Source organism: Helianthus annuus, chromosome 10, assembly GCF_002127325.2.
Source record: "Helianthus annuus cultivar XRQ/B chromosome 10, HanXRQr2.0-SUNRISE, whole genome shotgun sequence".
In the NCBI taxonomy this organism is placed as follows: Eukaryota; Viridiplantae; Streptophyta; class Magnoliopsida; order Asterales; family Asteraceae; genus Helianthus; species Helianthus annuus.
The window spans coordinates 134,443,634-134,470,481 of record NC_035442.2 but is presented as its reverse complement, the minus strand read 5'-3'; the positions used below and the strand labels follow the sequence as shown (position 1 = coordinate 134,470,481).

Sequence of the window (26,848 nt, the reverse complement as noted above, 5' to 3'; positions counted from 1 at the left end):
TCGATTGAGTGGCCTCCCTGGTCGGGTGGCAGCTCGATCGAGTGGCACCTCGATCGGGTGGCAGCCTGATCGGCTGGCAGCTCGATCGGCTGGCCACTCGATTGGAGGGCACGGCATGACGAGTTTTGCTTTTTCGATTCGCGTTTAGAGCGTTGCGATGCGATAGGGTTTCCTATTCAAATTACTTTTAATCCCAACTACTATATCAACATACAATCATCCTAAATTAACTTGCGTTTAGCGTTTGCGATTCGATTGCGATTGAGTTTCGATTGCGTTTCACCTCAACATAACATAACATAAATAAACTTGCACAAGTAACACATAAGGCACACACACGTAAAACAATATCCAGAACGCGTAATTCGAGTTGCGAGTGCGACTGATAAGTGATAAAGCGATCAAATACGCGATAAACATTGATTAAACCTCGATTAGTAATAAGTACTCCACATAATACAACTAACGTAAAAGCATAAATAAACTATCTACAAATTAAAGAAGTCAAAACATGATTTGAGCAAGGAGTGACAGATCGCAATTAGCAATCTTGTCTCCCTTTGACTTCAATCTTGACTTTGACTTTGACTTTCGAAACACAGGGTGTTACAGTTGGACATACTCCTAGGCCCTAAATCTATTGTCTGACTGCTTTCTGCAGAAGTGCTAACATAGTGTGTCTTACCGGTGAGTTTACTAGTCTTTCTGACGCAACGCTTAAAGTAATGCACAAGGCAATATTTGAAGTATAAAACATGCATGAATTCATATGTAAAGCAAGTAATCACTTAATGCTGACGTTTAAGCACATAATTGCAATTAATAAATAATATTAAAATAGTACAGAAATTACCGGTTTGGTGCCAGTTGTCACAGTGTCATATACATTTGTGTAATAATCTAAACTAGATTTCAGTAAATTATTATTTAATAGAAGAGTGTGTGTGCTGTACATTTTATAACATGTATGAAAAATTATTGTATTATTATTTAAAAGTGAGAACACATTAGAGAGTGACACATACCTAAAACATCATAATCATCATAATCATACTCAGTAAATCCCACCAAAAGCAAAGCAAAGGTAGGGGCTGAGAGGGTAAGATGTAGACAGCCTTACCTCTACCTCGTAGGAATAGAGAGGCTGCTTCTAGTGAGACCCCCGGCTCACTATAGTTTTGCATCAAGCCTTAGACATAAGACACATAACACTCAGCAATCGGGACAAAGACCAATTAGTACATGTACCCTTTTGTCTTTCAGCTATCAACGCCACCACATGATGCATGATTAACCGTCCTCAGCTTTTAACGTTATTTTCACGAAATTAGTAAAATAACGTTAAAATTAGTGCACTTTCACCCCCCCCCCCCTCGATGGCCCACACATATATACATTATATGCGTATACCACAAGCTAGGCGTATAGAAAAATTAAATATTAGTTTAAAAATGGTCTAAGTGTATTTTGGTCTTTTCATGAGAAATTAACATAAAAATTGGATAAAGTTGGTGAACTGGACCAAAATTGATTGAAAACCAAACTATTGGATTAAAAAAGTCAGATAAATTTTTTTTGGACTGAAATAGATATTTTGAGCAAACCACAAGAACTAAAATAATATTTAACTCTTAATTCTTTGTATTTTTGTTTTTTTAACCATTATTTTTTTCTCATTTCACACTACTTCACTAAAAAAGATAACCACATTTGTAGTCGTTTGCCCAGGCACTAATTTTTCACACTACTTAACTAGAAAAAGATAACCTTATTTGTAGCCGTCTAGCTAACGCTAAACACTAATGAGTCACTTTTTTCATACTCATTGGTGGAAATGAGTAATTTCTGGAAAATATGTATCAAACTAATAATATAGATAAACCAGACCAACCAATCATGTAATTAATTCTATAAAATTATACACATTTATCCTATTTAATTAAAAAAACATATTTCTCTAATAACCAACTTCTTTTTATTTACCTTTAAAAAGAAACTAGATACTCAATTGTGTTTTTTCTTTTTAACATTTTGGTCTAAGTTTTATTGAAAGCAAAGTTATTATTAAAATAAAGTACTTTTTGGTATCATAAACTATACCAAGTACCGTTACCGTAACAAATCGACATTGACGTAACAACATCGATACTAGCATCTGCATTATCGAAGCCTGTATTGGTATTTGTTTTTATGATTTTCAATCGGTTCCATAACGGATAGAACCTATAACGACCAATTATCATCAATACCGGTATCAATATTGTTGGAATCGATATCTACATTTGTTGTTATGGTTTTTTATCGATGTAAAACACGTGTCGATATTCTTTTGGGCAAATCACGACTATATTTTTAGTTTCATCTTTTGGTTACACGAGAGTGTCATATATGTAATTAAATTAATACTTATTGTAAATATATTTTTCATTTTCAAGTATAAAATTTTCCAAGGCATCACATGAGTGCAATGTAACACTTCGCATTTTTGTACTTTCCTTATTTAGAAACTTGTACCAACATTTATATTTTTGGAAACTTGTATTAGTGTATTCGTATTTCACTTCCAAACTTGTAATCCGAGACTTCGATCATAATGGAAATTTACTTTTATACTTATGCTTGTTACACCTATGCTTATACACGATCAATTTTTGATACACATTTACATGATAACCAAGACTTATTATACGCTTGAGTTATCATTTATATGTGCACGATACTCGCCACAAACTTGCAAATACGTTCCGTACTCGAAAATATGTTAAAACATCAAAACTTTGGGCATAAAATGATAAACATATAGAAGTTTTGGGGCCAAAGTGTGAAAAACCAAACTTAGGGGGTGAAAGGAACACATCGCGTCCCACGGGCAAGTAACCCCTTGCTCGCGCGGGGCGCGAGCTGCCTTAATCCGCAACTAGTTTTTTCTTGGCTACGGGTTGGTCACCTTTCTCACATCCTTTCTTCCCCAATCACCTTCCAACTTCATTTAACTTAACCTTAATCAACCACTATATAAGCAAGCCCCCCACACCTCCATTTCACTTTTCCAAACCCTCAAATACTCTCAAATCAGCTGAAATCACAAGTTTGGGCAGATTCTACTTAAGTTCAAAAGTGAGCTTCCACCTCACTTTTCTTCATGTTTCTTCATCTTTTCTTCTTCTTGAAAGCTTGGAACACCTATAGGAATGTTTTCCACAAGTTTACCATGGTAAACTAAGGTGGAGCATCACCATTTTAAAGTCCAACTTTCTGTTTTAGTGTTATCCTTCACCAACTTTTCATAAACTCATTCATCTTGTGAGAATTTTGCACCTACCATGATTCTAATCAAACGTATGGGGGCTTGAGTATGGCTGATTCTCAAAAGTTTAGAGGTCTAAACACCTCCCAAAATTTCTGTTTTAACAATGTTTTAAACAACCTACAAGTGTCGAGACCATCCAAGTTCATCATCTTCAATATGGCGAAACTTGTGTTTTAGTGAAAGGGTGAACCATGAAATCCTTGGTTTTCTAACTATGTTCCACTACCTCACTTGATAGATTTGTTAGATTATTTTCATATTACTAAATCTCAAAACAATTTCCAAACAAAGGGACAAGACTACATCACGTCCTCAAACACTCTCCATGTTTGGGATGCACGCATCTAGCTAGCTGACTTGGTTGTTTTTAGATATAGTAATTTTTGTTATTATGTTCCATGACCATCCAAATCATTCAAATCATCCTCGTGATGATTTGTATATTGGTGAACATTCAGATTAATGGATTCATCCAACCCATGCATGATCATACTTGACTAACTAACACTTGGACTACTAACAAACTATATAAATACATATATAAATATACACATATCTTAAACGAACCTCAGACACTAACCAATCCATGATTTGATGTCAGGAGGAACATGGTTAAAATATCTTGATATGAACTCGTAATTTTGGACTTCCAATAGGCAAACTTGTGCCTATGAAGAACACTACATTATGGTGTCCAAATTCAGGTATTTCGTCAAGATAAGTTTTTATGTATTTTACTACTAAATACTCATCTTGCATTTTGCATTCGAAATCCAAACTCCATCAAACTCATACGTCACGTTTATCCTTGTAGGATAACTAGACGGTTCTCAACACTCAAACGCATCAACTCATGCACGTGGATTTATTATGCAAACCGTGAGTATACTCAATTCTATTTTCCATTTTACACACTTTGGGTGCAACATGTACACATTATTACAAATCACCTATCACGATTAAACTTGTTTACATACACACTCTATCCGTTAAAATCATCATACTTGTTATATTCTTGTTATCACATGTTATGTTATACTTGTGTTCAATATGCTCATTAATTTTATAAGCCTACCTTAACAATTATAGCGCTATAGGATTAAAGCACCGTCCGTATTCTTTAGGTATTATTAAGTAAACTATTTTACGGCCTTTTCGTTTAGGCGACAAGGATATGCACGATTGTGGTATACTTTGGTTTGACTTATAGTTAACACATGCTAGTATGCTAAATACCAATGTATACAAATTACCATGTTGGATATGAGACAACTTTTAGACACTATTATGCTATGTATTCAAACTTGTATACTCGCCAACTTTTGTTGATTTTATTTTAATACATGTTGTAGGATGACGAACGAAGAACGTACTTAGGGTGGATTACAAACACAACTAGATTTCAAACTTATGTATTTGTTTCATGATGTTATGTTTACTTGCAACATGTTGTACTTTCCTTTCCAAAACGGTGTATTTCCATTTTAGTATCAAGAAAATTCGAATTACTTAATTATTGTCACAATTAACAAGTTATGTTGTCTCGAGCAATCATATTTTCATCTCACTTCGATGTTTCTGCCATTGTTTTGCCCTTGCCTCTATGCTCACAACACCACCCCTCTCCTTTTGTGATGTGGAAGACAAAACTCCCCAACGTCTAAGTGACACTTACGTGAGAGGGGTTTGCACCCTTACCTTTCCTCATCACTTTGTGTAATCTAACTACATGTAATCTTACTAATATAATAAATCAAACCTTAGAAATCGTAGGTGTCAACATAACAAAGCATCCACGTTTGTTTTTTCTGAGGTGTCAACAAACCAGGCTATCCACATTTGTTTCTCCTTACGTGTCAAATTTTTAGAATTTTTCTTTTTTTAATAAATTTCAAAGTCAAACTGTTGAGAACAGGCTTGAGACAAAAAGTCTGAACACTGCTATGTCACTCATCACGTGAGCCCTTTTCAAATTTCAAATTACTACCTCTTTTCATTTTCGTTCTCTCTCTCCCTCAAAGATGAGTTGGATCTGTGGATTCAAAAGGAAAAAGAATGTAGAGATGTGTTGTTGATCTACAATATCAGAGTGGAATCAAAATCCTCATCTTCATCTTCATCTTCCGACTTGATAAAGAGCCGGTGTGGGATCTGAGTTTGTTCTTCATCTAGGGTTTTGAGGGTTTTGATGATGAGAGCAATTGTGTGACGGGCTTGCCTTGCTCTCAAGAAATCGGTTAGTAATTTTTTTCTCACGATTATATGATTCCCTGTACCTAGGGTTTTATTTAATTCAAAATTTGAATTCCTACACATATCCCCAAACACCCATTATCTGCTTTTCTTTTCATTTGGAATAACCGAGAAGAGAGAGAGAGAGAGAGAGGGAGAGAGAGATAGAGACGAGAAGGAGAGTCAAGATACAACGAGGTTGAACGATGGAGGTAATAACTCAAGGTGTTCGGATCTGGAATCCTAGGGTTAGGCTCTTATGATTTTCATTTGGGGTTTTTTGTTCTGCAATTGAGGTTTCAAGCCGAAATCGGTGAAAATTACATCTGAATTGTTACAATCAAGCATACATGGTGTAGTCGTTGACCCTAATGTTGGAACCGTTTTGTGGTTTTCTGTTTGTAAAGGTATTAATCTTGAGTCTTACATCATTTATCGTGATTTATGTGCCCTAATTTAGGTTTTCATGTGAAGTCCTTTAGTTAAGAGTTTGAAGTTTAATTTTGGATCTATTTGTTTGTTTTTATCCAATCCATCATGAATGAAACGAAACCCTAGGTTAGTGATTCTAAAAGTGAAAATTTGTTGGTTAAATTTGTTGGGTTGGTGTTAAACCTGCAATATTGATAAAGTTACAATAGTGTAAAAATGAACAGTCCAGTATGCGAAATCAAATACACTTGACAAATCTGTAAGATAAAAAGGCAAATCTGATGGTTTTTGTGGTGGTGGTTTACAGATCTGGTTGTAGCCGGGTGTTGTAGATACAAATGAAGATGCGGTAGACATTAGCGGTTTACACGTCCTCATATGCATTCTATGAGTCTGTTTTCATTTACATTCAGATTATGTAGTTAGGTTGACTTGTCTTCAACTTTTAGATTTTTATCCACACACTAACTCAGGTTTGATTTTGTTTAGGCTGGCTTTCTGGTTGGAATCACAAATATTGTACCAGGTATCATATCTTAGAATGGCCTTAATGCAATTTTAAAGCGTACATAACCAAGTCTTTATACGAGAACCTGGTTTATTTTATCACATATTGTTTGTGCCGATTTTGACCCGTTTACTACTTTTGAATGCGTCAATATCTCTTACGGGTCAAATTAAAAACTCTTAGCTCATAATGAAAGAAATTTAGATCGGCTATGGTAACAATATATTTGTAATATTTTATTAATTGTTATTTATTAAGAAAACCAACAAAAAAAGTGTTTCAGATCAACCAAATTGACCTATTGTATAATACTGGTAATCCCATTTTGACTCGTAGTATGATTTAGTTGGACCCAAATATAACCCGTTGTATAATTTGTGTAGACCCAAATGAATCTATATGTGATTTTTTAACCAAGTCAACGAAACATCGAATGAATCATAATTGTCGGGTGTAGCGAAACGCTATAGCGGGCGTTATGCTCGCTATTAACGACAGTGTTCCTAAGTAATTGTAGTAAAACACATAGATTATCATTGTCTTAATCATATATAGCATATTACTAGATTAGTGATGGTATACATTATCTTTCTGTACATAAAGTGTTTCGGGTCTGCATGGATTTTGACATGTTGTTTGTGGCAGTACGTGTCGAAATACGAAGGTGATTTGTTGGAAAAATGTTACTTTGCGGAGCATAAGCTCGAATGGGAAGTTATCGATGGTGGGCTAAAGAATAAAATCGAGATCGCATACCCAATTTCTTTAAGCAGGTAGTTGATCTTGAATTCTTGATTCATATTTTTTCTTCTTCATTGCTAGCAGATTGACAAATTACATTTTTTTTATCCATTTTTTTTCTTTTAGATTGGGACAAGAAAGGAACAAATTCAATGCTTTAGAAGGTGGGATAGAGCTATTTCAATCTTTAATATAGATTATGATTTGTGATTGTAGGGGTGACTTAATGGGATGGTTTAGTAAGTGGTCAAAATGGGATCGAGTTAAAATGGTTTGTTTTAGCGGTTTTAAATGTGCTGCATTGGGTTGGGATGACCTGCAATAACAATATTCTTTTATATATTATATAATAAAGAGCATGTTAAATATGATTAAAACACAAGCCATTTTATGATTTGAGATAAAATTTTGTAGGAAACAGGTTTAGGAGTTCCCATGGTAATATAAGAGCCAAAGCTGCAGAGGATGTAAGCACAATTTTTCAAAACAATCTAAAAAGTCAGCAATTGGTTATGGATGCAAATGGCACGAAGCCTTTGCTTTCGAATTTCACTTATGATGATGATGTCACCGTTCGGACCAAAGCACTTGGTGCAATCTTCAGTGAGTAGCTATTCGAAAGCGTATGTACCTTATTTTACCATTATCAAACATTCTTGTGATTGAATGATTAAATCGTGTTTTTAATTTTAAATTTCAGCTCTGATTAGGCACGAAGAAGGTCTCGCCTGCTTACGACGCACCGCTACGAAAACCCTCCCTTCCATTTCCTTCACCACTGTATTGTTTAATTTTTTAATTCATCTCAGAAGAAGGTTTGAATAAAAAAAAAGCATCGTTGGATCATAATCTGGAATTGCGCTTAGGGGGAAGTTCAGCCTCAAATAGGCCAAAAAACATAGAATTTGGAAATAATCGTCAAGTCAAATTCAGTCGCCAATCTAACTCGATTCATTTTAGACTTGATAAGAAAAGTGTTTGCGGGTCAAGAGGACCCAACCCGTTAATCAACCCACCTTTATGTATGGACTACAGAAGGGGAGTCAAAAGTGAAAGAATAAAAAATAATCGGATGGACAAGACGAATCATGGATTAGCCAAGTAAATGGGCATATCTATAGAGCATGAAGGAGTTGATGTTCAAATAATAGCGTCGCTGGTGATGTTACTACTACTGGAGATAATTGAAAACAGTTGATCTCCGCTCGTGATGTTACTGCGCATGAGATAAGTGAAAGAAGTTGATCCTCAGGTAATAATGTTGCTGTAAGATAATGCATTAGTTCATTCTAATATCCTATTTAAACACATAAACAACGATAGACATCATCGAACTGTTTGGTATATTTAAACAATTGAGTCACAAGACCATATTCCACAAACATAATGTAGGTACATATAAGCTAACTAATTGTTTTTGAGTTTGATCTATTTGCTGATGATAGCCATGTCACAAGAGTACAAATATCCATGTATAAAAAATGTGATATTCACTTTATTTTTCTCTCAGTAAGGCTGCTTTTGCTTAAATAGGTGACTGTGTTAGAAACAAGTGTCATGCGAATATAGGACAATAGGATTGAGCTCGGTACCGAAAGTCCCAAAAAATGGGTACCGGAACCGAAAATACCCGGTACGGTATGGTTTAGTACCGGTATTTGAAGGTAAAAACCATAGGGTGACGTTACAATTCTTTTTTTCTTTGTGAATGTTGGTTAATTGGTTTTTTCCCTTCTAATAGGTTTATGTTCAATGGTCATGTGCAACTGTTGCAATGTATCAAGCTGATTGATGCTGCTGAAGCAAGTGTGTTGTCCGGCTCGCCTAGAAGATAGGTTGTATGGGATGGAGGTGGAGGCACAAGAGAGTTCTCATATGGGATAATGTATCTATATTTATTTGTTTATATCCTACCTTAAAAAAGAGTACATATACACACTATATGTTATTTTTTTAAACTCGATGGCCTAACTTATTTACTGTCCTTTGCTTTAAAAGGTGTGAGCGGTTTTGGAAAGCTTATATGTGAGGATAGAGTACTTCACGTATGCGAGACGTTTGTATTTATAAACTACTAATGGTTTCTCTACTTATCGTATTTTAACTTTTTAAATTTTTACACACTAACGAGATTAAAATATTAAACTAAAAAAAACTTTATGTAAAACCAAAAAAGGTTTATATAAAATCAAAAGAAATCTAAGTCTCAAGTATTACTCATATATAAGTAGCTCATGCATAAGATACAAGTAATCGGTACATATTAACAAAATTGATTTGGGTCATTTTAGAATCCAGAGTGGCAATCTTTACATATCTTAAGAATTAATCATTTTGTCCTGTATTCTTTCTTAATGAGTCAAGTGGAAAAAAATGACGCTTAAAATGAAACGGGTCGAAAGTCATCTAAAATATAATGAGTCAAGTGGAAAAAAATGACGCTTAAAATTTCTTTTGTAAATATAATTATTTTAACACAACTCATAACCCGTGAAGCTCACGGGTATATAACCTAGTAATGTATAGTCCCCCATGTGATAATGAGATAGTGTAGTAACACCCTATACACATATCTAGAGTGTGAATCACTCCCAGGCCCCATCGGTGGCATCAACTCTACTCCTCGTACACCACTATCTATCAAAGTAACCATAACATGTAATGTTTAAAGTTTTACAAATGTAAAAAATGCTTAGACAAAAAGTGTATTTTAATGATTTTGTCATATCCAAAGATTTTTCTCGTGACGTTTTGGCGCACTAGATTTCTGGTCAAGATGGTTTATTTTCTCCGACAAGACAATATATTCAAAAAAAATCAATCTCAAAGTGTGCGTTTTATAATTTATTAAATGAAAATAATAATTTGTGTGAAATTTGTTACATTTTATTTATTTTTTTACTTATTATTTAAAAAAAAGGAAAGTTGGATTCATCCACTTTTCCTTTCTACTTTTGTCAAATTATTATTTCATTGAGCAGAATTTTGAAAGCATAAAACTTACCCTTCGATTGTTTTCTTTTGTTTTTTAACGGGAAGAAACGACGTGTCAACCACCGTGACATCGGGCATTGAGGCCAAGGTCGACTACTCGACCGCCACCGGCCTCTTGGCTCTCCCAGATGCGCAGAAACCCGACCTTCACCCGCCCGAAGGCATGACAGTGGAATATTCCCTAAAACCTCGCCTCCCATCCAAGACGAACCGGCACCACCCGTATTCGCCCTTCACCTGGATGCCGTAAAAAATAATGGAGAAAGTGAGAGTCGAACCTAAATCACAAGAAACACCAAGTTTTTTCCCAACCACTCCACCATTACCTCATTCGCCCTTAGATTGTTTTCAAACCTTATCAATTGAAAGCATAAAACTTACCCTTCGATTGTTTTCTAACCTTATCAAATTTGACAGGTGTATCATCCGTTTAGAACGAGTTGATTTGAGTTAGTATTTTCTATCTAATGGATCTGAAAATTTAACTTTTTAAAACTTATATACAAGCAAAACTGGTCAAAAGTCACCAATTAATGTTTACGCTGTGTGTGACCATTTTGCATTTAGATAAGATGCCCATCAGCACATTATAATATATATATATATATAATTGCGCTAAAATAAGAACCACCCCGAGTTGTAAGAACCGCGAGAATCACACCATCCGGGTCGCCGTTTACCACGATTTTTTTTTACAACTATATGTGTGTATTATAAACACATCCGTAAAATAAAAATTTAAACGCCGCGCCCGAGGGGTAGTTTTTTACACCACAAGTTTGGTGTAAAAAAAAAAAAAGAAAAAAAATAAAAACACCAAACTTGTGGTGTAAAAAACTACCCCCTCGGGCGCGACGTTTAAAATTTTTCTTTTACGGATGTGTTTATAATACACACATCTAGTTGTAAAAAAAAAATCGTGGTAAACGGCGACCCGGATGGTGTGGTTCTCGCGGTTCTTACAACTCGGGGTGGTTCTCATTCTAGCGGTCCCCTATATATATATATATATATATATATATATATATATATATATATATATATATATATATATATATATAGGGAGCCGCTAGAATGAAAACCACCCCGAGTTGTAAGAACCGCGAGAACTACACCCCACGGGTGGGCGTTCACCATGATTTTTTTTACAACTAGATGTGTGTATTATAAACACAGCCGTAAAAAAAAAATTTAAACGCCGCGGCCGAGGGGGTAGTTTTTTACACCACAAGTTTGGTGAAAAAAAAAAGAAAAAAGAAAAAAAATTAAAAACACCAAACTTGTGGTGTAAAAAACTACCCCCTCGGCCGCGGCGTTTAATTTTTTTTTTTACGGCTGTGTTTATAATACACACATCTAGTTGTAAAAAAAAATCATGGTGAACGCCTACCCGTGGGGTGTAGTTCTCGCGGTTCTTACAACTCGAGGTGGTTCTCATTCTAGCAGCCCCCTATATATATATATATATATATATATATATATATATATATATAGGGGAGGGTTATCTTGAGAACACTAAATATTGCGAGAACCGCGAGAACGAATGAAAAAACCAATCAGAACCAATTTTTTTTAATACAAAACTCATTGTAATTAAGATACAACATCAAAAAAATAATTTACAACATCAAATAATTCATTTCTCCTTTCAAAATCACTATTTTTAGATTTTTTACACATGTGTAAATATAACAGATTTACACATGTGTAAATGGCAAACTTACATATGTGTAAATTTTATTTATTTACGAATTCACGTAAATTTAAATGTGTAAATTAAATTTCTAACATTGTATTCGAATAAAAATGATAAGTGTAGAAAATTTTTTTGAATTTGAATTGTTTTTGACCAAGTTTTCGCGGTTTTTTCATTTGTTCTCATGGTTCTCGCGATATTTAGCGTTCTCATATAAACCCTCCCCATATATATATATATATATATATATATATATATATATATATATATGGGAGGGTTATCTTGAGAACGCTAAATATTGCGAGAACCGTGAGAACGAATGAAAAAACCAATCAAAACCAATTTTTTTATACAAACCTCATTGTAATTAAGATACAACATCAAAACAAGAATTTATAACATCAAATAATTCATTTCTCATTTCAAAATCATTCTTTTTAGATTTTTTACACATGTGTAAATATAGCAGATTTACACATGTGTAAATGGCAAACTTACACATGTGTAAATTTTCTTTATTTATGAATTCACGTAAATTTAAACGTGTAAATTGAATTTCTAACATTGTATTCGAATAATAATGATAAGTGTAGAAAAAAAATTTGAATTTGAATTGTTTTTGACCAAGTTCTCATGTTTTTTTCATTTGTTCTCACGGTTCTCACAAATATTTAGCGTTCTCATTTAAACCCTCCCATATATATATATATATATACACACATGCATGCGCATATGAAATGTATAAAAAGTGGTAATGTGAATTATTACCTTAACAAATAAACTCCATTTCAAACCTATCTCTCTCGCACGTAAACATAGCATACACTTTTCGAGCGAGTTCGGCTCTCTCTTGTCCTTTTCGGACCTTTTTCCTTCTTTCTTGTATACATTCTAAGTACAATGAAAATACCTAAATGGAACGAAGAACGAATTTCAGCCTTATCCACAAGTCATTTATTAATCTAAGACAGATAAAAGAACTTTTTCGCATTAATGACACATAAAAGAACTCATGATTTGATAGCATAACAAATCATCGGCCATGGTCGGTTTTAATACACCCAAACACATGAATTAAAGTTTGTACTTTTCGTCGACTTGGCAAAGTTCAAATTGATTTCACTGTGTCCTCAAGTGGCCTTTTGGAACAGGATTGATGTCACTCAAACCCACAATCGCCTGCTTAGAAGTCAGACGCCTTATCCATTAGGCCACGGGTGCTAGTTGTGTCTTTTTCCTACAAACAACTATAACAAACATAAACTGCGCATCACTTCATAAATGCATAATAGTTTTGTTATATTTAGTTTTGATATTTAGTTCATGATGGATGCAAACACACACACACAATCATGATGCCATTTAAATTGTTTATTCATACAAAGGGTTTTCACACCGCAAGTTTAACCGATTTTGTCTCTTGGGTAATTTAACAACATGAAAAATGGGTTAAAAGAAAGATTTATATTACATACAATTTCAATTCGATCATCAATTTGGTTTTAACTAGTATTAACTCCCCCGCGTTACGGCGGGGCGCGTAAAACCGTGACAAATAGGATTAATGCGACACCACCATCAGCGACCCTCAACACTAAAGTTGCGGCGTGTTAATGTGGAGAAATTAAACCGAAACGCAAAATACAGAAAATAATAACTAAGTCGATTTAGGACTCGCACGTTGCGACCAGTGGCGGACCCAGGATTTTTGGACAATGGGGTCCAAAAAAAAACGAAGAAACAGGTATTGAACCCATGACCTTTTGTGTGTTAACATGGGGTTTTGCCATTGCACTAGGCTCACTTTCATTGTTATGGGGTCCAACTAAATTGTTTTATGGGGTCCATAGACAATTTTATATACCGTTTCTACTACTTTTTAAGAAAAGATTGGGGTCCGGGGACCCCGTTCCTCGTAACGTAGGTCCGCCCCTGGTTGCGACAACCTATCAAACAGGAAAAATAGACGATGTAAAAACGTTGAACCACACATGCACTGTTCCACCATGTTAACTCGCAAAATTTAGAGTGTACTGTAAAACAAAACGCAAAAGCGTTGAACCACACACGTACGTTGCGCCGTTTTAACTCGTAAAATTTAGAATGAAACGTAAAACGGAAGTTTTGAGGAGTATATAAAGTATAGGGGACCAAAGTTAAAAGTAACAAAGTTGTGAGGTTAAATTGAAAAAGATGAAAACTTTTGGTTGAAAGTAAAAAAAAATCAAAGAGTTATGGCTTAAAAGTGTAATGTTAAAATTTTTTTTAAAAGCCCCTAAAGCATGAGGTACAACACTACTATGCTATAATTTGTTGCTAAATTATAATATGTAAATTTCACCATTTGGACTCGTGTAGCTAATTCTTGAGTTAAATTTCACCCTAAAAAGTTTACGTCGAAACGTAGAACAACTTGAATTTATACCAAAACGTACATAAAAATATGCATGTAAATTAGTTTCTTTAAACGAAAACGTATTGTATTTGACCTGACTCGTCTATAAAAAAAAGTCTACGTTAGAATGTAGAACAAATCATATTTATACCTACCCGTACATAAAATATGCACGTAAAAATTAGTTTTTAAGTAAAGGAAGTGTAGGGGTAAACCGAAACAAAATATTAATAAAAAATTTTAATATGTTAAAAATGTTCATAAACAGTGCCAAGTAGCACCAATGCCACAACGACATCGACTCTCAACATCGTAAAAATAAAATAGATAAAATGGGAAAAATTACACTGAACGAAAAGCAGATTTAAAATCGTTGAACCACGCACACACGTTACAGTGTGTTAATGCGAAGAAATTAACAAGAAACGGAAAACGTGGAAAATAATAACTTAGTCGATCTAGGACCCGCCTGTTGTGGCGAACTTGTCAAAAAGGAAAAAAATGGACACGTTGCGACGGGTCTGTCAAATATGAAAAAATAGAGCAAAAAAACGTTGAACCTTACATGCACGCTACGGCGTGTTAACTTGCAAAATTTATAACGAAACGTAAAACTTGCGAAAGATAAAAAAGTATGGGTGACCAAAGTTATAAATAATAAAGTGTTGTGTTAAATTATAAAAGATGAAAAAGTTTTGGTTAAAAGTAAAAAAATTAAAAGGGATTAAAATATAAAATATGAAAATGCTTGGGTTAAAAGTGAAAAATCAAAGTTTTTTTTTGAAGAACTCTCTAAGCCTATGGTACAACCAACATATGCACAAAGTTGTTGCTTATTTGTATATGGAACGGAATAATAGTTTGATTTTATATCAATTTAGGTTAAATCCATTAACTCCATCCAAATTTTATTTTTAATTTCTCATGAAAAGACCAACCCTTAGCCAATTTTTAGACTAACATTATTTTTTTCTTTACTAATAAACGAAAATCATTTTAAACATGTATTACTCTCTAATGTATTCTCACTTTTAAACAATAATACAATAATTTTTTATGCATGTTATATTATATGTAATGTATATACATCTTCTCTCTTCTATTAAATAATGTTTTAATGAAATATAATTAAGATTATTACGTTAATGTATATGATACTATGAAATAATATTAAATAATATTTTTTTATACATGTTATCAAGATAGTTAAAAATAACTCGAGAAAAAAAACACCAATAGTTTGACTCGATCATACCAACTTGATAATATAGATAATATAAATATATTATATGGATATAAACTATATAATTACTAATACAGTATCAAATAACATGTATGTTAGTATCGTATACATTTGTGTAATAATCTAAATTAAATTTAAGTAAACTATTATTTAATAGAAGAGTGTGTATGTATAATAACATGTATGAAAAATTATTGTATTATTATTATTTAAAAATGAGAAGACACTAGAGAGTGACACATATCTAAAATAATTTCATTTATTAGTATAGAAAGATTAACTATTAGTTTAAAAATGAGTTAAAGTTATTTTAGTCTAATATAAAAATTGGATAAAGTTCATATAAAAACCAAATTATTGGACTAGAAAAGTCAGAAAAATTCTTTACGACTGAAATAAATATTTTGAGCAAACCAAAAAAACTAAAATAATATTTAACTCTTAATTCTTTATATTTTTGTACTTTTTAACTGTTAAATTTTTTTATCATTTCACACTACTTAATTGGAAAAAGATAACTATATTTGTAGCCATCTGGCTAGGCACTAATGAGTCACTTTTTTTCATATTCATTAGTCCAAATGTGTAATTTATGGAAAATATGTATCAAACTTAATAATATGGATAAACCAGACCAACTAATCATGTAATTAATTCTCTAAAAGTATACACATTTATCCTATTTAATTTTAAAAAATATATATATATATATATATATATTTCTCTAATAACTTATTTGTGTTTACCTTTAGAAAGAAACTAAATACTTGTTTGTGTTTTTTTTTTCTTTTTTAACATTTTGGTCTAAATTTTATTGAAAACGAAGTTATACTCAAAATAAAGTACTTTTTGGTATTGTAAAGTATACCTTGTACAGCTACCGTAACAAACCGACGTTGACCCAACAACATCGATACTAGCATTTGCATTATTGAAGCCTGTATTGGTGTTCGTTTTTAAGGTTTTCAATCGGTACCATGACGGATAGAACCTATAACGACCAATTGCCGTCAATAATGGTATGGATATTGTTGGAATTGGTATTTACATTCGTTGTTATGGTTTTTGATTGATGTACAACACGTGTCGATATTCTTTTGGGCAAATCACGAGTATCTTTTTTTAGTTTTATCTTTTGGTTACACGAGAGTGTAACACCCCGAAAATTTCGTCCAATTATGTGACAACACGTGTCCAATTATCCAACTAATCCCGACTACGTGGAGGGAGAAACCTCCAACTAATCCCGATTATGTGGAATGAGGAAGGACCTACACTATACGTTTGAAACGTGTCCCGAATCTTCGACTGATCCCGACTCTTGGAAGAAGAGGGGCTATGATTGTGCGTTAACTAAAACGCGTCTCAGATATCCAACTAATCCCTACTGTGTGAAAGGACAGGGACTAATATTGCACATATCAATAACTTATTAAACCCAAGGGGTCAAATGTGCAAAATTCTTATTCTTGAAGTCCTTGTGGACCGTAAGGCATCAATGCTTATAGTCTGCATGAGGGAGTGATGGGCAATCAAAACAAGGTCCTTACGGACCGTAAGAGCATGAAGCTTACGGTCCGTAAGGGACCTGCAGAACAGAAACAACTAGCTGTAAACTGTTGTTGTTTTGCCACCTTGCACCGACTTACCACCATCTTCTCTGGTTCCTACACCTCAATGGGCACTTGTACACATCTGAGAAGCCTTCTTAACACTTGGCATGATCTTGTGATGATCTTGCAACTATAAATAGGCCATATAATCATCCATTATCCTTGCTCATTCACTCTCTTTCACTCTAATCTTTCTTGGAGCTCTCCTCTGGACAAGAGGACTCCCACTCTCAGTTCTATTCTGCTAAAACACTTCCAAGTAAGTGTTTCTACTTGTTCTATTTAATTTTATTAATTATTTTGAAGTTTAAAGTCAAACAGTTGACTTTCTGTTTGACTTTAGCTTCTGACCGAATTGGTCAAGGTAAAGTTCAATCCGAACTTTCCTACGAGATCAAAATAACGATGGTATGATCCCTCTGTGATCATACCCTCGAATAATCACGTTTACTAGTTGAATTGTTAAGTCAAGCATGTTATGTAAAAGTTGAATTTTTGACTAAACTTTATAAATGGCATAAATGAGTTTTGTAACTAATAACTCGATTAATTTAACACATGTACAAGTTTTACAACTTATATAAACTGATGTTAGCATGCCCAACTCGTTCAATTCAATTTAGAGTCTCATTCTATGTCAAAAGTCAAGCAATTTGACTTTTGCTTTGACTTTTGATTCTGACCCATTTGGTCAACGTTAAAACCTGTTTTAAACTTGTTTTGAGACCATATTATTGTTGAGTATAACTCTCTGAAGTTATACCACATGTTCATTCTGTTTGTTGGGTTAAATGACAAGTCTTGAATATATCGTTAAAAATGACCACAATGCCCTTATGTGGTCAAAATAGCAAATAAATGGTTTTAAACCAAACTAAACTATAATCTGACTTTGGAACAGAATATATATATACTAAAAATATATTTTTCATAATTGGACTTGTCATATATTCATCCGACCTTCCAAACCTGCCTTTACGCGCATAACTAGCTATGCGAACTTAGTTCGCATAAACTAGGCAAAACAGGGTCAAAACCTTTTAAAACCTCTCAAAATCAGAATGTTGGTTTAATTAACCTTTATCCAATGAGTTCTTACACTCAGATGGGTATAAAGCACGTTCTAACCGGTTTACGCTTAATCTAGCGAACCGATTTTATTCTTAAGTAACGGGTCGTGTCTAAGGAACTAACCTATGACCCATATACATTCTAACAAATAACTGAATCTGTTCACTCCGGACTATAAAACCCCCCAGATATTCGGACTTGAGTTTAATTACTTTGACTTTACGGCTTTTACTATACTAAAACCGTTATCAGTTGGAAGCTAGCAAAAAGGTAAATACTCTTAACTTATTTTGTTTTAAAACTCGGGGTATGGCGAATACGCCACTTGGAGCAGGTATTACATAAATGAGTCGCCTATGATAACTCATAAATGTAAGAACTCGGTTTAATCCGTTTTATTTAATAACTGAAACAATTGTGGGTTATTGGTACCGTGTCCGGGCGTCCCGACTCATGAACTATTATGACCATATAGAATAACGTGTCGGGGTAGGCATACTGACTCTAAGACACGTTATTCAATTTTGATGTGTACCGTAATCATTATAGCACTGAAAATGACCGGCTTTGATATCTGGTTCCCATTGTATGACAAATATGTAAATCTAGTGACAAGATAAAATCCCAAGAAATATTAAATGATTACCTAGGGGTTTTCTCTATGTACAAAATCATTTTTGAAAAACTATTTCCAAAATGAGTCAGTTAATTGTATTTACCAGCGAAAGCTGACGTATTTTCAAAAGATTGAACTGCAGGTACCGAACCTTGATATTAGGCTGCGATCCGAGTCGGCTATGATAAAGGCTATGGAATTTGCAACTCCTAGCTTAAGGCCATGATGTCTAAGCTCTGTTTTATCTTGATCCCGCCTGTGGGCTTAAACTTGAACACTTGAACAACTTTTTATTTGTATATTCAGACGCTTCTAATGTTATGAATATTTTTACTCTAATACTTTTGTTCCATATTATTAAATTGTGATACAGATATCCAATCGTCACGACCCATCCGGGCCCACCGGAAATCGGGGTGTGACAGAGAGCGTCATATATGTAATTAAATCTAATATTTGTTGTAAATATATTTTTCATTTTCAAGTATAAATTTTTCCAAGGCATCACACGAGTGCAAGTTACTGGTATATCCAATACATGATAACAATGTCACTGACAAACTCGGACTCTGACGAAATTACATTATGTTCCGACTTTATCAACAAACTCGGAACCAATACATGGATCACAAATTCAGAATCATTACGGGATTTAACAAATTTGGATTGTCTAATTTAACCAACTTTTACAAGTTTACAATAAGAACCCTTGAACTCTTCAACCACGTGCATTTACATACTCCCCATTGATGAGTGTGGATCTTCAACAACTTGTAATAATCTTCAACTTTGCTTTGAGAACGAGCTTCCGGTACAGACTTGATTCTTCACACAGAATTGTATAACTCTGATGTCTTGAAGAGCTAGCTCTCGATCTTCTTCAAGGTATTACAGAGAATGCCTTTTAGCTTCCTTAAATCTTCCAGCGTAAAGTTAACAAGCCACACCGGATCCAAAATCCTGATAATTTCATCTGTGACTTTCTTCTTGGTAATCACCGCTTCACCCGTCTTCCCATCAACATACTAATACTTGATTCCTGCCAAGCCGTTATAACAACCCTCGAATAAGGCCCATAACAAATCATAATCAAGACCCAGAACACGTACGACTGAAACCGGCATGAAAAACAAAGAAAACCCAGTTGGGTCACGTCGCGATACGCGACGGTGATATTGGAATGAGGTCGCGTGACGCGATGGCTCTTTAACCGCCAACTGACACGTAGCACCACGTGGCATGCCTATGTGGTGACTCATGCCACCTAAGCCCTAGCTACCCCCTTCGCGCTACGCGAAGGTGAAACTAGAAACCGGTCGTGTGACGCGACAAGGCTGAGTTTCAGCTAAATAAGCGACGAGAATTTCACATTTCAGATTGCCCAGTTTCTTTTCTTTCTCTCGTAGCATTGCCATAATACCCGAAGCCCTAAAACTCTGCTCCGTAATCAGTGTGCAAACCCGAATCACTGGTATGATACCCTGTCCAATCGATCTGAAATCAAATCAACGGATGTTTAAGTGCTGCCTGAATAAGGCTATACTTTGTCATCTACGTTGTGGTTTTGATCTCGTGATTATCATTAAAGTTTGACTTGGGTTAATACACTAATACGTGTTGCATTGTGAGCTTAATTAGGAACCCAAGACTTAGACCAGAAGGCTATTACTAAAAACCCTAAATCCGCAAAGTGAGTCATTCTCTTTTATCAAATGCTTTCAAAACCCTAAATGTATTCTAGTTGTATTTACAGTGATTAAGTTTGTGTATTCTGAAATTATAGCCGGTATGTGGGGTTTTGTATACACTACTTGATAAGCTTTACTATTGGACAAAGGGTTAGCCAATAGTAATATGACCACAGTCACCAAAATGGGCGAGTGACATATGTGGGTAATTGATATAAACAAATGTAAAAACTCTTAATGTTGTAACTACAAATACTGTGTGTTTTACACGATCTGAATGAACTCACCAGTATTTTTCGCTGATTCATTTTTTTTTAAAACGCGTTTCAGGTGATTTACTGTGAAGAGAAGGAAAAGTGCCATGAATCCCTCAAGGTTAAATAAGTGGCCATGTAAACCTGAATAAAACATGTTTTGTAATCAAGGGTTTATCCCGGTCCTAATAAGTTTCCGTTGCGATAATTTTAATAAACACCGGTACTACTGTCGTAGCTAGCCACAGTTCCCGCCCAGGGCAAGGTCGGGGGATGTCACAGCCGTTAAGGTTGAACTGACGCATTGGAATCTTCCTCACCCATCTTGCAGGCTTGTACACCATCTTGTAAATACGTTTTCACATAATCTTATCTTTGCTTTTCACACGCCTACCGACAGCTGGCGTGAACATCTTCCACCTGCTATTCCGACTTTTGACCACAAGATTGTTCTTTAAACCATTCATGTTAACAATAGTGGGTGGATTATTCAAATCTAGCTGAGCTAGATGATGTAGATCATGCATAGGAAGTGTCTTCAGAAGTATTACACACCATCGGTTCTTTTTATCATTATCAACCTATGTCGTTCATCGAAGTCCCAACTTCTTATCTGACCAGAATACTTACCTCTTGTGTTAATGTATATTTTCTTCTACATAAGATATGGTGGAGGCGCCTTTAGCCACTTGTGTAAAAAAATTCTGCCTTCCTCTGGAACCTCTTCGGGGTTGGAAACTTCTTCAACAGGTTTATCATTGTAAATATGTTCTCTGAACTCTTTGAAGTCCACATCGGCAAATTCAACTATGCTGACATTTTCCATGGTGTACACAATATCTTCACCCTTGCCAATCTCCACGTGGTCCATACTTGCAACGACATCGTCATCAGACTTCCAATCCTCTTCGATTCCTTTAACCACATCTTCCTTATCAAGATCGTCATTTGTTAGATAATGCTCAATAGTTGTATCTTCATCGTCAGATTCATCAGACAGGCTTGACAAACTCGCTTCAGCATGAACTAGACTTTTGCCTTCATCCCCCACCAGCTCCACTACCGAACTCCCCTCAACTGCAGTATCCATTGCAGTTTCTGTAGCTTGTGTGCCACTTGGCTGCTCCCTCAGCTGTGAAGCGTTATGTCACACCCCCAAAATCCACCTGCGGAGTATCACCGCTTGGGGAGCGTGACTGACCAGGATCAAGCCACCAATCATATTGAACATGTAATTAATATCAAATATAATAAATGTAAACCAATCATTCAATACGATAGGTGTTCAAAACATAATCATAGTTTATAAGTATAGCGGAAGCATAAGTACGTAAACCCAAATGTGTAACATAAGTTCAGTAAGTTTCAAAACATAATCCATGCTCCACAACGACCTGCTCCTCCCTGTGCAAGCTCCATAAGTATCTAACGACCTGCAAGGCATGTAACAGAGGATCAACAACTAGTTGAGCGAGTTCACCGTTAACAGTTCAGTAATAGTACAGTGTGAGTAGTAGTATGTTCGTTGGTTATGTCATGTATCATATTAGTTTCCATCGCGGCCTCCCAGGCAGGTATGCGAAGATATTAAGGGGATGTTCATCCCGAGTATTCTAGACTAGGTTTACCTGTATCGCGGCCTACCAGGCAGGTGTGCGAAGATTAGTAAATTTCAGTTCGCGGCCTTCCAAAGGCAGGTGTGCGAAGTCAGTCATAATATCGCGGCCAATCCTTGGCAGGTGTGCGAAGATCAGTTCAATAAGTGTTACTAGTCTAGTCGTATCCTTAGCGTTAGGTTCTATCAACTGAGTACGTACAATAAAGTAATCCAATCCCATTCCCACCCTGGGAACCCCATGCCTTGGCTGTGTGAACTCACCTTGGTTTGCTCGGTATGTTATTGCTTCTAGGGTTTGCTAATCGTCTAAGTCCGTTACACACGACCTAGGATGTGTTGCACATGATACGATGTAAGTGTTTGCATCCAATTAGGGCTTGCAAGTCATTGATATTCAAGTAATTGTGTTCAGTGTGATTACGGTGTACAGGATGACATAAGATAGGTTGTTCACGTATAGCAGCATACAACATCACACATATTCGTATACAGACATAAACAGTAGCATGAAGAATCATACAGTAAGCATACGGTGACATGCAATGCCACATCGTGCCATATAGGGTTTTGAATTCAGTATTGTAAATACCATATATGTAACTCAGTCTATAATAACCCCAACGAAAATCATATTAAGTATCATTGTAGAGGATTTCAGACTTGTGCATGTATTTCAAGGAGTCAGGCCCATATTGCAAGTTAACACATTCACAAAGTTCATCACAAGCAATCAACAAGTATATGAAACTCGGACCATGGGCTACCCCCCCTTTAAAATTCGGACAGGGGTATCCCCCCCCCATAAACTCGGATAGGGTTACACCCTTACAAACTCGGATAGCCTATACTTGTTTCAAAAAAAAGTCGGACTAGGGCCAAGCCTTACAAAACTCGGACTAAGAGCTCCAAAACTCGGACAAGGAGGGTTTCCATTCACGAACTCAGACTCCTCTTGCTTATATAAACTCGGACCACATAATATAATTAAGGTCGGACCTTAATTTCCCTTATCAAAGTCGGACCATGCAATTCCTTATAAACTCGGTCACCTTAGACACACAAAACTCGGACATCACTTGATGATAAGAAACTTGGACAACATCACACATTCAAACCTCGGACATCACAATGAGTTTAAGGTCGGACCTAATATGCTATCTAAAAACTCGGACCATGTGGCCTTCTAAAACTCGGACCATATGTGTGTTTATGAAACTCGGACTAGACTTTTATTAAAGTAATTCGGACCCTTTAACATATCATAAAACTCGGACTTCAAGCCCCTTTAAACCTCGGACCTTTTACATTATTAAAGGTCGGACCAAATCCATCATACTCAAAGAGTTTTTATCATGCGTTACATCCAAACATCATTTCACAGGAATAGAACAGTTACGTTCTTACGAACAAAACCCTAATCTCTTGCTTTTGTAATGCAGTAAACAAATCAACAATCAACATTCTATCATAGTAAGTATCTTATCATTCAGCAAATGATTACACACAATTACATCCAATTCTCAATGATCAGAGTAAATCAATAAGCACAGGATGTCATACGAAGAACTAGGGTTTACAAGAATTACAAGAATCAAGGAATAATAACAATCAAACAATCACAAACAATGATTAAACAATTACCTTGATTCGATTCTAGATGGATTGGAAATCAAACTTGATGCAAAAGACTTGTGAATCCAAGAATGATAAGAAGGTGATTGTAGAGAGGATTAGGGAATGTGGGCACGTGTTTTGATTCTTGTGATGATTAGGGAATGATTAGTGAAAGAGTTTAGGGTTAAGTATGGTTTAATTTTCACCAATTACTCTATACACCCTGAATTACTTTATTTTACACAATTACACCATCTCATAACAATTTCACAATTCCACCACCATGTTCATATATTTACCAATTTCACAATTAACTAACAATCATGCACAATCACACAATTAAAACATATATAATTCCATGGCAATCAATTGTGCAAGTAAACAACTAAATAATACAAGAACGTGCAATAAATGCGAAATAGAATCTTGGAAATTCGAGTTGTCACATTATCCCCAACTTAAAAGAAATTTCGTCCCGAAATTTGGTACGCACTCACTGAGGAAGCTAGGTAAGCTGTATTGTTCACTGGTTTTCCTGGGGTGTCACATCATCCCCCCGTTGATTTGGAATTTCGTCCCGAAATTCCGCAGTAGTAGCTTCAGCCTCAGTAGTGGTTGCATTGGTTTCGAATAACTGGGGGTACTTTTCTTTCATTTGGTCTTCGCGTTCCCAGGTGTACTCTGGGCCACGTCAGGAGTTCCAACGAACTCGAACAAGAGGGATTCTCTTGTGTTTGAGGACCTTAACATCCCGGTCCGTGATTTCAATTGGTTCCTCGACGAACTGCAACCGCTCGTCGATAGTGAGTTCCTTAAAAGGAATGATGAGGGTCTCATCTGACAGACACTTCTTCAGATTCGACATGTGAAATACATTGTGAACTGCACCGAGTTCAGCTGGTAGGTTCAGTCTGTAGGCTACTGGGCCTATTCTTTCAGTGATTCCGAACGGTCCAACATACCGTGGATTGAGTTTGCCTCGTTTACCAAATCGAACCACACCCTTCCAGGGTGAGACTTTAAGTAAAACCCGGTCCCCGACCTGAAATTCCAATGGCCTCTTACGCTTATCCGCGTAGGCTTTCTGACGGTCGCGTGCTGCCGCCATGCGTTGTCGTATCTGTGCAATCTTTTCTGTGGCGTCCACTACAATTTCTGGACCCGTAATCTGACTATCCCCCACCTCTGCCCAACAGAGAGGTGACCGGCATTTACGCCCGTACAATGCCTCGAATGGAGCGGCTTGTATGCCGGTGTGATAACTATTATTATACGAAAACTCCACTAAAGGGAGATGCTTTTCCCAGCCGTTGCCGAAATCAATAACACATGTCCGAAGCATGTCTTCAAGAGTCTGGATCGTTCGCTCAGCCTGCCCATCCGTCTGAGGATGATATGCTGTGCTCATGTCTAATCGTGAGCCGAAAGATTTGTGCATCGCTTGCCATAGTTCTGACGTGAATCGCGCATCCTGATCCGAAATGATGGAGGTGGGCACCCCGTGCCTCGAAACAACTTCTTTAAGATAGATGTCTGCGAGAGTGGAGAACTTATCCGTTTCCTTAATAGCCAGGAAATGTGCAGACTTGGTGAGTCGATCCACGATCACCCATATGGTATCATTCCCACGCTGGGATCTAGGTAAGCCTGTAACAAAATCCATGGAAATCTCTTCCCATTTCCACTGTGGTATCCTGGGTTGCTGAAGTAGACCCGCTGGTTTCTGATATTCAACCTTGACTCTTGCACAGGTCAAGCACTTGCCAACATAGGTGGCGATGTGGGCCTTCATGCTAGGCCACCAATAAGTAGTTCTGATGTCGTGGTACATTTTGTCCGACCCTGGATGTACCGAGTAGCGAGACTTGTGTGCTTCGTCCATCACAAGCTCTCGTAAACCGCCATAAAGTGGGACCCAAATACGCCCCGTTACATAGTAGGCGCCGTCTTCCTTTTGTTCCATTCGTTGCCTTGAACCGCGTAAGGCTTCAGCCGTGACGTTTTCGGGTTTCAATGCTTCATTCTGAGCAGCTCGTATCTGTGCAGGAAGACTGGACTGAATAGTAAGCTGTAGCGCTCGCACGCGCTTAGGTAGAGTGTCTTTCCGACTGAGGGCGTCAGCCACAACATTGGCCTTGCCTGGATGATACTTGATGGCGCATTCGTAGTCGTTCAGTAGTTCAACCCATCTCCGTTGACGCATGTTCAAATCCTCTTGCTTAAGAATATGCTCGAGACTCCTGTGATCGGTGTAAATCGTGCACCTGGTACCGTACAGGTAGTGTCGCCATATCTTAAGCGCGAAAACAACAGCTCCCAGCTCTAGATCGTGCGTCGTGTAGTTCCGTTCATGAACCTTGAGTTGACGAGAGGCGTAGGCAATAACTTTATCCCACTGCATCAATACACAACCAAGCCCCTGTATCGATGCGTCACAATAAACCACGAAGTCATCCGTGCCCTCGGGCAGTGAGAGGATAGGTGCGCTGCATAGTCTATCTTTCAGGTACTGAAAAGCAGTTTCCTGCGTATTACCCCATCTGTAAACGACACCTTTCTGTGTCGGCATAGTAAGCGGCTGCGCGATCTTGGAGAAGTCTTTGATAAACCGCCTGTAGTATCCCGCCAAACCCAGGAATTGGCGTATTTCTGTTGGTGTACGCGGTGCAGGCCAGTTCTTGATCGAATCTACCTTGGATGAATCCCATCCCTGTTCACCACATGGCCTAGAAAGTGGACTTCACGAAGCCAGAAGTCGCATTTTGAAAACTTCGCGTACAGTTGCTCCTTTCGAAGAAGTTCCAAGATAAGACGTAAGTGCTG

The 26,848-nt window shown here is 36.3% G+C and overlaps 1 long non-coding RNA gene across 8 annotated transcripts; it reads left to right on the top strand.

Moving 5' to 3' along the window:
• The first annotated feature begins 5,251 nt into the window (after nt 1-5,251).
• Nucleotides 5,252-9,203, top strand: LOC110885656. Of its 8 annotated transcripts, none has more exons than XR_002562349.2 (8): nt 5,252-5,546; nt 5,679-5,949; nt 6,464-6,500; nt 7,128-7,255; nt 7,350-7,387; nt 7,638-7,846; nt 7,924-8,475; nt 8,965-9,203. It is a non-coding gene; the product is annotated as an uncharacterized LOC110885656 (long non-coding RNA). The 8 variants fall into 8 exon arrangements; XR_002562348.2 differs by adding an exon at nt 8,757-8,887 and having other exon boundaries at nt 5,252-5,949; XR_002562350.2 differs by adding an exon at nt 8,734-8,887 and having other exon boundaries at nt 5,252-5,949.
• The last annotated feature ends 17,645 nt before the right edge of the window (nt 9,204-26,848 follow it).